The following is a 17,343-nucleotide window of genomic DNA, read 5'->3' as shown; positions in this document are numbered from 1 at the left end:
AAACATTAGGCTGCCCTGCCTGACTGGCTCTGCTATTCACACTGTTTTTATTAGTGATAAACCATGACTGGAACCCGACCAGAAAAACCACCACAGACAAGCTCCATGTCTTGTTAAATACATGTACATGTAAAGGGTATTCCTCTAAGCAAACAGGTGGGGAGATTTCTGTTAGTACGCTAAAGCAGAGAAAACCATCTGCAAACCACCGGTGTTACCCACGACCCTGGGAGGATTTGTGTGTGTGTGTGTGTGTGTGTGTGTGTGTGTGTGTGTGTGTGTGTGTGTGTGTGTGTGTGTGTGTGTGTGTGTGTGTGCAAGAGAGACAGAGAGTGTATGATTTAGATGATTTAGGCATTCTAAATGGTTAATTATTGTTACTAGTACACTGGAAACGACTGCTCATGTAAGACCAGTGAAGTCTGCAGTAGCCATGGCAACCCAACACAGCAGTAGCCATAACACAGCATTCCTGTCATTCTGATGACTGGAAACTTTTAAGTCCAATCTACATCCAGTAAGGAACCTTTGGGTTTTTAATTAAACCTGTGCTTGAAAGAAATGGAAATGATTTGTTTTAATTAAAATCACTCCAAATCCTCAATTCACAAACACACACACCTACACACCCACAGTTTATAGCCCAGCACATAAAACCGTTTGTTAAAGCATCAGGGATGTCTCAGCTGAGGGTGTTGTGTGAGTGATGTTTAATGGCGGGCTGATGCACCTCATTACCCCGGGATCAGACATGACGGGTCCGCTGTGGGGGTTAGGGGTCAGAGGGCGTGACCTCTGTAGGGAGGGTAGGCAGTGGGTGTCAGCCTGCCTCAGTCAAGCTAGCCTGACTACCAATGTAGAGAAACTCTGTTAATTCAGGGTGTTTTGGATTGATATTAATCTGCAGAATTTAGATACAAATTGTAAAAAGAGACCTGTAAAAAATTTAATTGACTACGGTTATATGCACACAGCAATGCGATTATTGTGGATAGTCAGATTAATATAATCATTTGATTAAAACTTTTACATGCTTTGCAAGAAGACCGATTTCCCAAATAATACTGTTTACATGGACACATTGGAAATCAGGCTACCTGATGGGACTCGTTTTAAACCTTTTACCTCAGCGAACATGTTCTTTTTGGGAAGCGTATTTGATTCTGAGTTGGGACATATAAAGTTTGTATGTGAAAACCACTTCTAAGACACATACATACAGTTGTTCCAAACTGACTCGTACTAAAGAGGGAGGCTCTCGGCTGGTGCTGGTGCCCAGATCTAATACACCACTGGAACGTTTGTTTACATGTCTAATCATTCAAAGGATTGCTCAGAACGTTTGTTTAAATGTCTAATCATTCAAAGGATTGCTCAGAACACCAGGTGTTTCAATCGGCGTATGCTTACTATGATTTTGACCTTACGCCGATTAAGCTTAGCAGAGCAAGGTGTTTACATGACTAATGCATAATCTGCCTACTGCCAAAGTCAGTTTAATATCATATTATTAGTGTGCATGTAAATGTACTCATTGATAAACTAGTTAGGCCTATTGGAAGTATTTGACTGTTTTAAAACTCCTCTGTGTTTTTTGTCTACATGATTATGTCCATGGTGTTTATATGCTACTTAGGCTTATTTGAAGTGTGTTAGTATTCTGCAACACCTGAGAGGTTTGTCTCCGTTCTCTGAGGTGTTCATCTGGGGTTATTAGTATTTCCAGAGCTTCTGCTTCACGGTAGTGACAGGCTCTTTGATCAGGCAGATATAAGGGATGAAAGGTGTGTGTGTTGAGGAGGGGATTGTCTGGGGAGCGACCTGCTCACTGCAAGACTGACTGGCTGCCCGATGAACATCTAGAGGAGAACTGTGCTGATATTTGAACATGGCCTCAGAGAGACTGGGATGAGGGAGGAGTGGGAGTGGGGAGAAAATGGGGAGTGTGGGCGAGTGGAGGGGGAAGGGTGATCAGAGAGAGAGAGGTTAGCTTGTGTTTTTTTTTTAAGTAGTCACCTCTACCATTACTGGTCTCCATTGATCTCCATTTTTCTCCCAACCCCCATTCTTATTCTCTCTCTCTCTCAATCTCTCTCTCCATTGTTAAATATCCCACCACCCAGCACTAAGCACTTTCCCTTCTTAATGATGTCATTGTGTGTGTGGGGGGAGGGGTCTCTGTCTATTCACCATTGTCGGACAGACAACAGCTGGCCCTATTGGACATGGCCACGCCCTACAAATTATACCCATCTGGTTCCTTAAGAGGAACCCCCTCACACACACAAACACACACTCACTCACACACACTCACACAAACTCATCTTCAGTACTTTTTCATCCCACAGGACTGGAACCCTACATCTGTTCTTACTAAATCAGGCCCCCAAAACAACACATTCCATTGTTGACTTAAAGAGTATATGATACTGTAGGGAGGAGAGCAAAAGGAGAGAGGGAGGAGAGAGAGATCCCTCTGTGTGGGCCTCACGACCTGCCATCCAATAACTCACCCTGAGGCAGAGAAAGAGAGAGAGATGAAGGGTAGAGAGACACAGTGCTTCTGTGACCTTGAACTTCTCAGCCTCACATCCTCTCTCCTTTCCTCTCTCTCTGTGTATCCCCTTTTCTCTGTTTCTGTCCTATGTCCACTCCGTTCATCTCGCAGTGTCCTTTTTGACCTAAACAAGACTCCATACTCTATCCCTGCTTTAAACCATGCAACCTGAAGTAAAGCTCATCTTCTCGCTACTTCTCTTTCTCCCTCTTTCTCCTCTCTCACACACACACACACACACACACACACACACACACACACACACACACACACACACACACACACACACACACACACACACACACACACACACACACACACACACACACACACACACACACACACACACACACACACACACGCGCATTCCTACACCGCCTGTATGTGGTTTTGAGTCAGAGAGCTGTATGAGCAGCAGATAAAGGAGGCGTCCATCCAAGACTTCAGATTCCTGGCATAGACTGCCTCACATCCACTGGGAATGGACTTCCAAAGGCTGAGCGAGAGACAGAAAGAGAAAGAGAGGGGAAAGAGTGAGAGAGAAAGGGGGAGAGAGAGAGAGAGAGAGTGGGGACACAAGGAGAGACATGCATTATTTATTATTTCAGTATGGTCACTAGAAAGAAAGAAGGGGATTAGAGGAGCGCTCCAAGCCAGCCAGGTCTACTGGGTTATCTCTCTGACTCTCTCTCTCTCTCTCTTTCTGTCTGCTCGGACTCTCTCTCTCCCTCTCTCTCTCTCGCTCTCTTTCTGTCTGCTCTATCTGCTCTGACTCTCCATCTATCTCTCTCTCTCTCTCTCTCTCTCTCTCTCTCTCTCTCTCTCTCTCTTTTCTGTCTGCTCTATCTGCTCTGAATCTCTCTGTCTGCCCTCTCTCTCTCTCTCTCTCTCTCTCCCTCTCCCTTTCTTCCTCTCTCTCCCTCTCGCTCTCTCTCCCTCTCGCTCACTCTCCCTCTCGCTCCCTCTCTCTCCCTCCCTCCCCTCTCTCTCTCTCTCTCTATCTCTCTCTCTCTCTCTCTCTCTCTCTCTCTCTCTCTCCTCCCCCCCTCGCTCTCTCTCGCTCTCCCTCTCGCTCGCTCTCTCTCCCTCTCGCTCGCTCTCTCTCCCTCTCTCTCTCTCTCTCTCTCTCTCCCTCTCTCTTTCTCTCCAATTTGCTTAATTGGCATGATGTAACGATGTGCATATTGCCAAAGCTTACTTTGGATATTTACAATATGAAAAAATGAACAAAGGGTCAAAACAACAATACATTTGACAATAAAAATAAGCATACAGTAGAGTACATGTGCAGGTTGATTGGTCTGTCAGACACTGTCCCTCAACTTATGGCAGGCAGCAATGTAGTGCGCTGCCAACCCACAGCTTTCAGCTTTCTCCCCCAACAGGACGGGTAGCCTACTCTCATCAGAGGTCTTTGAAACCTTGAATAAGGGTTTAAAATGTGTAGAAATGTGTCAAGGGTGTGCGTACTGGTAGCGGAGTCAGGTGCAGGAGAGCAGAGACTTATGAACAGGCAGGAGAAACCAACATAACTCGTGACAAAACATGGAATAAACGAACACCAGTCTGGCGCATCAAACATGACACGTAACACAAATAATATCACACAAAGCCATGAGCGGGAACAGAGGAATAAAACCAGGTGTGCAGGGAACAAGACAAAACAAATGGATCAATGAAAAATGGAGCGGCGATGGCTAGAAAGCCGGTGACGTTGACCGGCGAACGCCGCCTGAACAAGGAGAGGAGACAATTTCAGCGGAAGTCGTGACAAAAATGACACACTCTAATTGTTTTATATTTTTTACATTTTGTCAGGAAATGCAGCTCGTCTCAGGTTCTGCTGTTGTGCAATGGTCGCACAGCCTTTCCTCTACAGGGAGCCAGGTTTTCCTGTCTACCCTTCTCAATGGAAAGGCTGTGCTCACTGAGCCTGTACTTTGTCAAGGTTTTTCTTAAGTTTTGATCAGTAACCATTGTCAAATAGTTAGCCAGGGTGTACTGTCGATATAGGGCCAGATAGCACTGTATTTTGCTTTGTGTTTGTGCTTGCGTTTCCCAATAAGCAATGTAGTTTTGTTTTGACTGTGTTGTAATTTGGTTTATTCTGATTGATTGGATGTTCTGGTCCTGAGGCTTCAGTATGTTAGTAGAACATGTTTGTGAACTCATCCCCAGGACCAGCTGGATGAGGGGACTCTTTTCTTTACTCAGCTCTTGGCATTTCAGGGCTTAGTAATGATATGAGAGGGGTCACTATATTATAGATGTTTCCGAAACTTAATTTCTATTTTTTGAGTTTTTATTATTAGTGGATATCGGCCTCATTCTGACCTGCATGCATTGTTTGTCATGCCCTGACCTTAGAGAGCTTTTTATGTCTCTATTTTGGTTTGGTCAGGGTGTGATTTGGGTGGACATTCTATGTTCTTTTTTCTATGTTTTTGTATTTCTTTGTTTTTGGCCGGGTATGGTTCTCAATCAGAGACAGCTGTCTATCGTTGTCTCTGATTGGGAAGGTAGCTTAGGTAGCTTTTCCCCACCATTGTTTTGTGGGTAGTTGTTTTCTGGGGGTAGTGGGTAGTTGTTTTGCACCTGACCGGACTGTTTCGTTTTGTTTATTCACTTTGTCATTGTTGTTTCAGTGCTCTGTTTAATAAAAAGTAATGAACACAACCACGCTGCACTTTGGTCCGATTCCTCCTCTTCATGTCCTGGCCGTGTCTGAATCCTGGCTCAGGAAGGCCACCAAAAATTCTGAGATTTCCATACCCAACTATAACATTTTCCGTCAAGATAGAACTGCCAAAGGGGGAGGAGTTGCAGTCTACTGCAGAGATAGCCTGCAAAGTAATGTCATACTTTCCAGGTCCATACCCAAACAGTTCGAACTACTCATTTTAAAAATTACTCTCTCCAGAAATAAGTCTCTCACTGTTGCCGCCTGCTACTGACCCCCATCAGCTCCCAGCTGTGCCCTGGACACCATTTGTGAATTGATCGCCCCACATCTAGCTTCAGAGTTTGTTCTGTTAGGTGACCTAAACTGGGATATGCTTAACACCCCGGCAGTCCTACAATCTAAGCTAGATGCCCTCAATCTCACACAAATCATCAAGGAACCCACCAGGTACAACCCTAAATCTGTAAACAAGGGCACCCTCATAGACGTCATCCTGACCAACTGGCCCTCCAAATACACCTCCGCTGTCTTCAACCAGGATCTCAGCGATCACTGCCCCAATTGCCTGTATCCGCTACGGATCCGCAGTCAAACGACCACCCCTCATCACTGTCAAACGCTCCCTAAAACATTTCTGTGAGCAGGCCTTTCTAATCGACCTGGCCCGGGTATCCTGGAAGGACATTGACCTCATCCCGTCAGTTGAGGATGCCTGGTCATTCTTTAAAAGTAACTTCCTCACAATTTTAGATAAGCATGCTCCGTTCAAAAAATGCAGAACTAAGAACAGATATAGCGCTTGGTTCACTCCAGACCTGACTGCCCTCAACCAGCACAAAAACATCCTGTGGCGGACTGCAATAGCATCGAATAGTCCCCGCGATATGCAACTGTTCAGGGAAGTCAGGAACCAATACAAACAGTCAGTCAGGAAAGCTAAGGCCAGCTTCTTCAGGCAGAAATTTGCATCCTGTAGCTCCAACTCCAAAAAGTTCTGGGACACTGTGAAGTCCATGGAGAACAAGAGCACCTCCTCCCAGCTGCCCACTGCACTGAGGCTAGGTAACACGGTCACCACCGATAAATCCATGATTATCGAAAACTTCAACAAGCATTTCTCAACGGCTGGCTATGACTTCCGCCTGGCTACTCCAACCTCGGCCAACAGCTCCGCCCCCCCGCAGCTACTCGGCCAAGCCTCTCCAGGTTCTCCTTTACCCAAATCCAAATAGCAGATGTTCTGAAAGAGCTGCAAAACCTGGACCCTCTATTTCTGAAACTATCCGCCGCCATTGTCGCAACCCCTATCACCAGCCTGTTCAACCTCTCTTTCATATCTTTTGAGATCCCCCAAGGATTGGAAAGCTGTCGCAGTCATCCCCCTCTTCAAAGGGGGAGACACCCTGGACCCAAACTGTTACAGACCTATATCCATCCTGCCCTGCCTATCTAAGGTCTTCTAAAGCCAAGTCAACAAACAGGTCACTGACCATCTCGAATCCCACCATACCTTCTCCGCTGTGCAATCTGGTTTCCGAGCCGGTCACGGGTGCACCTCAGCCACGCTCAAGGTACTAAACGATATCATAACCGTCATCGATAGAAGACAGTACTGTGCAGCCGTCTTCATCGACCTTGCCAAGGCTTTCGACTCTGTCAATCACCATATTCTTATCGGCAGACTCAGTGGCCTCGGTTTTTCTGATGACTGCCTTGCCTGGTTCACCAACTACTTTGCAGACAGAGTTCAGTGTGTCAAATCGGAGGGCATGCTGTCTGGTCCTCTGGCAGTCTCTATGGGGGTGCCACGGGGTTAAATTCTCGGGCCGACTCTTTTCTCTGTATATATCAATGATGTTGCTCTTGCTGCGGGCGATTCCCTGATCCACCTCTACGCAGACGACACCATTCTGTATACTTCTGGCCCGTCCTTGGACACTGTGATATCTAACCTCCAAATGAGCTTCAATGCCATACAACTCTCCTTCCGTGGCCTCCAACTGCTCTTAAACGCTAGTAAAAACAAATGCATGCTTTTCAACCGTTCGCTGCCTGCACCCGACGAGCATCACCACCCTGGATGGTTCCGACCTTGAATATGTGGACATCTATAAGTACCTAGGCGATGTTATCTACAAAATAGCTTCCAATGCTCTGCTCAGCAAACTGGATGCAGTTTATCACAGTGCCATCCGTTTTGTCACTAAAGCACCTTATACCACCCACCACTGCAACCTGTATGCTCTAGTCGGCTGGCCCTCGCTACATATTCGTCGCCAGACCCACTGGCTCCAGGTCATCTACAAGTCCATGCTAGGTAAAGCTCCGCCTTATCTCAGTTCACTGGTCACGATGGCAACACCCACCCGTAGCACGCGCTCCAGCAGGTGTATCTCACTGATCATCCCTAAAGCCAACACCTCATTTGGCAGCCTTTCGTTCCAGTTCTCTGCTGCCTGTGACTGGAACGAATTGCAAAAATCGCTGAAGTTGGAGACTTTTATCTCCCTCACCAACTTCAAACATCTGCTATCTGAGCAGCTAACCGATCGCTGCAGCTGTACATAGTCTATCAGTAAATAGCCCACCCATTTTTACCTACCTCATCCCCATACTGTTTTTATTTATGTACTTTTCTGCTCTTTTGCACACCTATATCTTTACCTGTACATGACCATCTGATCATTTATCACTCCAGTGTTAATCTTTAAAATTGTAATTATTCGCCTACCTCCTTATGCATTTTGCACACAATGTATATAGACTCTTTTTTTATTTTTTCTACTGTGTTATTGACTTGTTAATTGTTTACTCCATGTGTAACTCTGTGTTGTCTGTTCACACTGCTATCCATTATCTTGGCCAGGTCGCAGTTGCAAATGAGAACTTGTTCTCAACTAGCCTACCTGGTTAAATAAAGGTGAAATAAAAAATAAAAAATAAATAAAATTCAGAAGACGACACCCGTTACATTGTTTGTAGTTTTCCTCTGGACATGAAGGAGAATCTTATAGATCTCTGCATTCAGTGTTTCAAATGGGTGCTTGTCCCATTTGATGAAATCTTGTTTTGCAAGTGGGCCCCACACCTCACTGCCATAAAGTGCAATTGGTTCAATTACATATTCAATTAGTTTTAGCCTATTTTTAATAGGTATTTCAATTTGAATGAGCTTTTTAATGGCGTAGAATGCCCCGCGTGCTTTCTCTCAGTTCATTCACTGCCTCATTAAGGTGTCCAGTTGAGCTTACTTTTAAACCTAAGTAATTGTAATGTGTGCAGTATTTTATATATTTTTTACCAATTGAGAACTTTGGTCTAATTCCCTGAGATCTGGATCTTCTCTGGAAATCATAATTTTAGTATTTTTGGGGTTTACTGCCAGGGCCCAGGTCTGGCAGTACTGCTCTAGCAGGTCCATGCTCTGCTGTAGACCATGTGCTGTGGGTGACAGCAGGCATAGGTCATCTGCGAAGAGTAGGCATTTAACCTCTGAATTGTGGAGACTAACACCAGGGGCTGAGGATTTTCTAGAATAGTGGCCAATTCATTTATGGAAATATTGAAGAGTGCAGGGCTCAGATTGCAACTGTGGTGAAGGCCCCGCCCCTGGTTAAAGAATTCTGTTCTTTTCTTGCCAATTTTAATGCTGCATGTATTGCCAGTATACATTGATTTAATTATGTCATATGTTTTACCCCCTACACCACTTTCAATAACTTTGTAAAACAGTGCTGTATGCCAAATAGAATCAAATGCTTTTTGGTATTATTTTGGTGGACCTGCTTATCTATCAGGGTGTGTAGAGTGTCAATATGATCAGTCGTGTGATGTTTTGGTATAAATCCAATTTGGCTTTTACTCAAGACATTGTGCTTATTAAGGAAGTTTAGAACTCTTACATTTATAATACTACAGAAAACCTTCCCCAGGTTACTGTTCACACAAATGCCTCTGTAATTGTTAGGGTCAAATTTGTCTCCGTTCTTAAAGATTGGGGTTATGAGTTCTTGATTCCAGATGTCAGGGAAATAACCTACACTCAGGATCAAATTAAACAGTTTTAATAAAGCCAATTGAAATGTTGCGCTAGTGAGTTTGAGCATGTCATTTAGGATGCCATCAGGTCCGCAGGCTTTTTTAAGGTCCAATGGATGTTGATTGTCCTTTATAGCTTTTTCTAATCCATTCAACTTCTCATGAATTTGGCGTTGTTCTGCGTTTCTGTCAATTTGAACGGTGTTGTAGTGTTTTAAAATGAGTTGTCCATTTGTCACCATTTTGTATCACTAATTACTCACTAATTACTCTTGTTTAGATGTTTTAGGTTTTTCTAATTTTACCAGAAGTTGTGTGTGTTTATGGACTCCTGAATTAGTGTCAGCTGCTTGCTGTTGTACTGTGCTTTTTTGGTTCTGAGTGTACGTTTATAGAGTTTTAAAGTCTCACAGTAATGAAGGCATAATTCACCATTATTTGGTTCTCTGTGCTTTTGGTTAATAGTGTTATAAGTTTTTTCCTTAGAATTTTACAATCTGCATCAAACCAGTTGTCATCTGTGATCTTTTTCGTTTTGTTTTTTATAAATTTCAATTGTGCTTCTTTTGCCGTTTGCCTGAATATATAGTTGATGTTTTGTTTTGTACTGCCAGATTGATGCCTTCTTTACAGTGAGTGAATGTGGCATCCAGAAAGTTATCTAAGAGTGTTTGGATATTTTGGTTACTGGTTGCTTTCTGGTATTCTTCTGTGCTGTTTTGGGCCCATCTGTATGAATTTCTGATGTTGTACAGCTTACTGGGCTGTGAATGTGTGGTTATTTCCATGTCTGTTCTTTTGAGGAACAACGTAATTTGGCTGTGATCAGACAGAGGTGTTAGTGGCTTGACAGTGAATGAGCTGAGAGAGAAAGGGTCAATGTCTGTAATCATATAGTCTACTGTACTGTGGCCAAGAGGTGAGCAGTAGGTGAATCTCTCCAAAGAGTCCCCCCCCCCGTAACCTACCATTGACAAAGTACAGGCTTCTACAGAACTGCAACAGATCCCTTCCATTTTTGTTGACACTGTTGTATCTATGGGGAGGTGAAGACAGTTAGAGACACTATGGCCTGTAATAAAGCTGTCCCCTCGTGTGCTCATTAGATCAGGTAGTGTTCCTGTGCTCTCATTTGTGTCCCCACAGATGAGCACATTTCCCTGGGCCTGGAAATGGCAAGTCTCTTCCTCAAGGGTGAGGAAGATCTCCTCTGAGTAATATGGGGATTCTGAGGGGGGAGAGATCTCCTCTGAGTAATATGGGCTTTCTGATGGGGGGTCTCCTCTGACTCTGAGTAATATGGGCTTTCTGATGGGGGGAGATCTCCTCTGAGTAATATGGGCTTTCTGATGGGGGGGATCTCCTCTGAGTAATATGGGCTTTCTGATGGGGGATATATATTGCGCAAAGGAACACAATTTTTATCAGTTTTAACCAAATGTGATATTTACCAATTTTGAGGGGATCAATTAGATTTTGCAGTTTGGATTTGTACAAGATGATCAGTCCTCCAGAGTCTTTACCTCTATTGACAGAGCTGTGTTTCTGTGATGGCACAATTACCTCTCTGTAGCCTGTGGGACAGTGAGTAACAATGTCAGCCTTACACCATGTTTCCTGCAGAATGATGACGTCAACATCTTTAAGATTTGTTTTGAACTCTCTCTCTCTCTTTCTCTCTTTCCCTCCCTCCCTCCCTCCCTCCCTCCCTCCCTCTCTCTCTCTCTCTCTCTCTCTCTCTCTCTCTCTCTCGCTACTTCTCTCTCTCAACTTCTCTCTCCCTCTCTATTTCTCTCTTCCCCTCCCTCCCTCTCTCTCTCTCTCACTACTTCTCTCTCTCTACTTCTCTCTCTCTCTCTTTCTCTCTTCCCCTCCCTCCCTCTCTCTCTCTCGCTACTTCTCTCTCTCTCTACTTCTCTCTCTTTCTCTCTTCCCCTCCCTCTCTCTCTCTCTCTCGCTACTTCTCTCTCTCTACTTCTCTCTCTCTCTCTCGCTACTTCTCTCTCTCTACTTCTCTCTCTCGCTACTTCTCTCTCTACTTCTCTCTCTCTCTCTCTCTCTCTCTCTCTCGCTACTTCTCTCTATCTCTCTCTCTCTCTCTACTTCTCTCTCGCTACTTCTCTCTCTACTTCTCTCTCTCTACTTCTCTCTCTCTACTTCTCTCCAAAGGGGTTGTTCAGAAATAAGGTAGCTGTGATTAGTTTATTTCCAGTAGGCAGATTAACTAAAGTGTTTGTGTGTGTGTTTTTCAGGTTGCTGCTGTGGTCAGTCCAAGAGAGAAGGACAAAGACACTGAGATGGAGGAACCACCGGGATCACATTCCCTCTTCTGTTTCTTTAACGTATTACCTTTCCAACCGTGTGTGTGTGTGTGTGTGTGTGTGTGTGTGTGTGTGTGTGTGTGTGTGTGTGTGTGTGTGTGTGTGTGTGTGTGTGTGTGTGTGTGTGTGTGTGTGTGTGTGTGTGTGTGTGTGTGTGTGTGCCAGAGTGTATGCATTTTGGTGCCGTGACACCTCCAATTTCAGTTTTATAATTTGCTTTCAGTTTTATAATTTTTGTTGACTTTTATAATGTTATAATACTCATATATCGTCGACACATTTACAATACACTTAATCATCAAGAGTCTTTACAATACTATTGATACATACTGTGGCTTGTGTTTCTAACTACCTATGTGAGAATGTATATTTGTATGTACAGTATACTCATATTTAGAAAATATATCACGGACTCTAAGAAAGCTTAAATTCTTTCACTAACATACTGCACTTGCATGCATTCACGCACGCATGCACAAACTCACACGTACACACACACAAATATACACACACACACACACATACACACACACACAGATACACACCCACTGGACAGTTTCACTCACAACACAAACTTGAACTGAGAATGACAAGCGGTGGTAATGTTTCTCTTTAACTTTGAACTGTTCCTCCTCTGTAACTGTCAGGCCAGAGTCAAATGACATCAAATCAATAATAATCATAAGAGCAATGGTAGTAATACTGTAATAGTGATACTGGTGATAATAATCCGTTAGTCTCTGCTGGAGATGATGCATACACACAAAGCAATGAGCGTCGATGACATCGTGAAGAGTCACGTTATATGGTACATTCGCTGTGGTTCGTCTCAGCGTATGTGGGTGTGTTATATCTGTGTGGTTGCGTGTGCATCAAACATAGGCAATACCCTTCATTGGTGCTTCCATGTAGGCCATGAGGTACTGTTATCTATACCGCATCCTGTTGTGCACTGTATCTAGATGGTAAAACACAATGGCAATAGGCTCAGTGGGATTTTGATCTCTTGGTTACTTCGACCCGTGACAATCCTCTTCTCCTTCACGTTCTTTGATAGCGTCACCATCCAATAATGTACTGTATTTCAGTCATCACAAATGTTATTAGACGATTGCGTCATCGTCTGTTTGTCTCAGTTATCACGTTAATAAAAATATTAGGAGCACTTTTTATGATATCGCATGATATTGATCTAACAAATACTTTTGTTTCTTGGGTACTATGTTACATTGGCTGGTACAAAGATGTCTTTGTGTTCGATTTTCAGCTGGGTGTTGTTTTGTTTAAAAATACCTGCTCATATTAGTCATGTGTGAGCTAGGTAATATAGCAATGACCAGTAACATGGAGAATATGGGTTCCCGTTTTATGGATTGATTTGAAATCTACCACTAATCTGAATTGCCTGTACTGTGCACAAGTAGAGGAGGGGGAGGAGAGTTCTGAGTTAGACATCATAGACACACACTAACTATCAGGAGAGATTAGTTTTCTTAATCCACATACACACACACACACACACACACACACACACACACACACACACACACACACACACACACACACACACACACACACACACACACACACACACACACACACACACACACACACACACACATGAGAACACATGAGAGACAGTCACAGGTATAATACTGTAGACACTTGGCCACACACAGTCCTTCTCCACCCCTGCCTCACCTGCTGGTCTATCATAGAGGGAGAAGGACGAGGAAGAGGATGAGGAGACATTAAAAATAAATGACTCTTGTAGAAGGCTTTGACATGATTCGGCATATGGCCAAGTCCGTGTAATGGTACAGCTTTAATTGTCCCACCATCACTAGTGGTGTTTGGTGTGATATAGAGCAGGCGAGGCAAAGACAGAGAAACACACTTGTGTCATTAGCTTTTTGAGAATGCACTTTTGGAATATATTTGCTCTACTGTACATTCCAGCTTATTAAAAATGTCACTTTTTGCACCTGTGTTGTCCTTAATCACATGTCCTTGTCTGCACAGACTAGAAATATCAGTGCCCTCCCTTGGCAACCTTAATATAGGCCAACAGACCCCAGTTTCCAACCCCAGTGATACACAGACATTTTAAGGAAAACTACTACAGACACTTAAAGTGATTTCATAGGACTTCAGTGTCATTCCTGGTGTGACAAGTGATTCTGTGTCATGGTAGTGAGGAAGGGAGGAGAATCTAGAGTGGCGTCTTAATGTGACTAAAGCAGCGTGACAGAGGAGGGTTAATACCAGAGAGCTCTGCTGAGATAGATCGCCCAGCTCGCTCTGCTCGGCCTTGCATGGCTTTATGGGATACAGGAGGTATTAAGCAGCTGAATAATTTGTTTTGATACGTTACTCTCCTGCTTTCTGTGTGTGTGGCATTTCACTTTTCTTTTGCCCCCTTTTTATTTTGTGCCTTTGTGTCCCAGAAGTTTCTTCCTTTGCCGCCTGCCTGCGACATCACATAAACATGAAAATACTGTATATGTTTTGGCCTGCCTGCCTGCCTGCCTGCCTGCCTGCCTGCCTGCCTGCCTGCGTTGGTGGAGTTCCTGAAAGCTCTTTTTTTCTCCTTTGGGAATTAAAAGCATTTCTCTATGAAGGGAAATCTTGGAAAAGAAGTAGTGAAATTGCACATTGAGCACTGTGACGGTCCAAATGATTAACACTTGAATGGGGCCCACTATCATTTGAATGTTACCATTGGTTCTTGCTTGTTAAGGTCAACTTCCAAATGTTTAAAAAAAATGCATTTACAAATACACCATTCAAATCTGAATTGGGGAATGGCTTCAGATTGATCTGCTTGCTATATTTGTCATGCTACGGAATGTGTACATTCTGAGTCATATTTTGAGTTACATGTCAATATTTAATCATTTTGTATCCTTTGTTATAAACTGTCTTACTAGGCTGTACATAAAAGGGGAGGTGAGACGCCTTGTGTAAAATGTAATAGTGACTATGTTTGCGTACATACAGGGTCACGCGTGTCTCCTTTGCGCCATAAAAGAGAGGATTCGTATTAAATATATGGATATATACACATACAGTATATTTTTTGGCCTTGTCAGTTTCTTAACTGCGTAGACGTACAGTATATGTTGGGAAAGGCGTTTTGGAACCAGACATGCACCCCCCGCTGTACTCAACACTGAATCTGTGTTTTACAGTACAAAAAAAAACTTCACTTGCGTATCTATTTTTTCTTTTTTTGTATGATGCTCTGAAAATACATCATTTTTCACAAGTGGTTTCGGACATAGAAGAAGTGTTACCGGTCACTTTATAAACTGAAACTTAGGATATAATAGTAGAATAGCTGTTGCATTACCTATTTGTTACGACCTGTATGTAATGTTATTATGGAAGATGTAATGTCCTTCTGTAAATGTTGTTTATTGTTGGTTTACCTGAAATAAATAAAGTTTATTAATGCTTCAAACTGTGTTCAGCTACCAATGCAAAACAGCTGTTGTTAGGTCATGTATTACATACTTACTTCATAGTAATTCTACCACAACTCCATTCTAGTGTGGTCATGCTAGTGTGGATATTGGTTGCCTTTGTCCTCCTATTCATCAGTATTTACATAGTTAGCTACTTCCTGAAATGAGTTATCCCTGGAATTGATCTAAGTACCATACTTAGTTTTTTTTTTGGCATAATTTATTCAACGGTACCAGCTACAGTTTCTAGTGATTTATCCTGTATTACCTGTATTATCCCTGGCTGATGTGAGCTGGACTGATTGTATTGTACCACCACGGTGTTTTCTCTGGACACCCACCAAGGTGTTATGTCTCTGATTCAAACCATACCAATAGGTCAACAACACCTGCATCCCAAATTGCATCCCTATGGGCTCTGGTTAAATGTAGTGTGCTATATAGGGAATAGGGTGCCATTTGGGATGCATGTTAGAAAAAAGTATGTAACTTCACTTATGAGTACAGTTTTCAAGCCTACTGGTCCTTTAAACAGATATACTTTAAAACATGAAAACAAACAACCTCCAGGTCATAATGACTGCTGTGACAGATAGGTAGGAGAACAATACATGGAAACCCCAACAGCACAATGTGTGCTGTAAGAATGTAATGTTCATAACGTTTTTAACATTTCTTTGGAAAAACAATGAAGTCATTCTATTCTATTCTGTGGTTATTGCATGTGGTCATAAATGGTTCTGAAACGGTTTTGCACCACAAAATTCCCCACAAAAAAATGCATTTCCAATAGTTAATTCAAATGTATCTCTTTAATGCTGGCTCATAGATCAACTGCATGAAGGTCAAATCTGACTCAAGGTTTTAACTTTGTCTTTGTAATGTTGATTGCTCTGGACAACTTTATTCCAAACTGAATAGACTTGGCTAGACACCCAGCCCTAAAACAAGACATTTAGTAACATAAGTCATTTTGAGTTTGTGTGTCTCTCTTGGCAGGGTGTAGCTTGAAGAACCAAGTCTCACTGCATTCTTCTGTCAGGATATATTACATACTTATTGACTCCCTCTCCATCCCACTGACAGACATGCCTCCGAACCAGTCAGAATCCCTAGGTGACTGATTAACATTAGGGATCCTCTGTATTTGCTTGGCCTCAGCTGGTTGGTCATGTTGTTCTGAATTCTCAATAGAGAGTGCTCTGTGACAGTCTCCTGTGCACACATAACCACAGGTTGATAACTAGAAATAGGTTTTGATGCACATCACTTGGGCTAATCATATTATTGATGTGCTATAACTGGTCATAGTGTTGTTGATGGTTGCAACAGTAGTTGATTTGATTATTATTTATGTTGTTGTGATACTGTTTTTGTGCAATAAATAGCCTTACATGATCTAATATATCTCTAGTGAACAGTAAGGTACAGTACAGTTGATGACAAAGGAGAGATGATCGACTCTCTGAAAGTCAAGGAGGCAGGACAGCCCTGTTAAGCTCACTGTAGTTGAGTTTTTCTCTTCCTTCCTTTGGTGTTCTACACAGGGTCTCTCTCTCTCTTTCTCTCTCACGGTTTCCTTCCTGTTCTCCTCTACACAGTGTCTCTCCCTCCCACTGTTCCATCTGCGCGCACCACTGTGTGAGATGGGTTTGAAACCCCTCGGATCCCAAAGTCTCGTGGTGACAAACCACTTTCATCCCTGTCCCTAGGGCCCAACGGTGGAGACGACATTATGGTTGAAAGGGGAAACCGATTAAAATGATGCTGGTTGTTCTTCCCACTCTAAAATATCCATTTAGGCTATACTCATTTTTAATATGGAAAGCACATAGCATTTATTCTGTGTGTTTTATTTTACACTCACAAACAGTTTTACTGGATGACAATATCAAGGGGGTCTGGACTGTTACAATAGTAGGCTATTTGAGGGGGTCTAATATGATATCTCTGTGTCAATCCTTCACAGTTTTAATGATCATATAAATGAAGGGTAAAGGGTTAGCTCATATAAAGAGTAGTCCTACTGTCATATTTGTAAATGTCTTTCCTTTTCCATCAGTAGTCCTAGATGTGGCTTTCAGAATATCATAGGCCTATTTATAAGGGCATAATTCTTATATGAAATATTTAATATTGTTTCGGGCTATAGAACTAAGACATTGAAACCCATCAGTCAAAAATCGAGAGCCATGCACAAAGATGAGCAATTGTAGACGATCCCTAAACCTTGCATCTGTTAGTCCAACCCTTTTTTCCATATGGAGGAGAGAGAGA

General features: G+C 42.9%; 1 protein-coding gene across 2 annotated transcripts in view; it reads left to right on the top strand.

Annotated features, from left to right (window-relative positions):
• LOC118367751 (cyclin-dependent kinase 14) overlaps nt 1-15,062 on the top strand; it is a 228,098-nt gene extending 213,036 nt beyond the window's left edge. For both annotated transcript variants that reach the window (XM_052494578.1, XM_052494579.1), the window contains one exon: nt 11,531-15,062. The gene's annotated coding sequence lies outside the window, so the exon portion shown is untranslated. The remainder of the gene's footprint in view (nt 1-11,530) is intronic.
• Nucleotides 15,063-17,343: the final 2,281 nt, after the last annotated feature.

The sequence above is a fragment of the Oncorhynchus keta genome, chromosome 34, assembly GCF_023373465.1.
Source record: "Oncorhynchus keta strain PuntledgeMale-10-30-2019 chromosome 34, Oket_V2, whole genome shotgun sequence".
Classification (NCBI taxonomy): domain Eukaryota; kingdom Metazoa; phylum Chordata; class Actinopteri; order Salmoniformes; family Salmonidae; genus Oncorhynchus; species Oncorhynchus keta.
The sequence above is the reverse complement of the archived record's forward strand: the minus strand, read 5'-3'. Positions and strand labels throughout refer to the sequence as shown.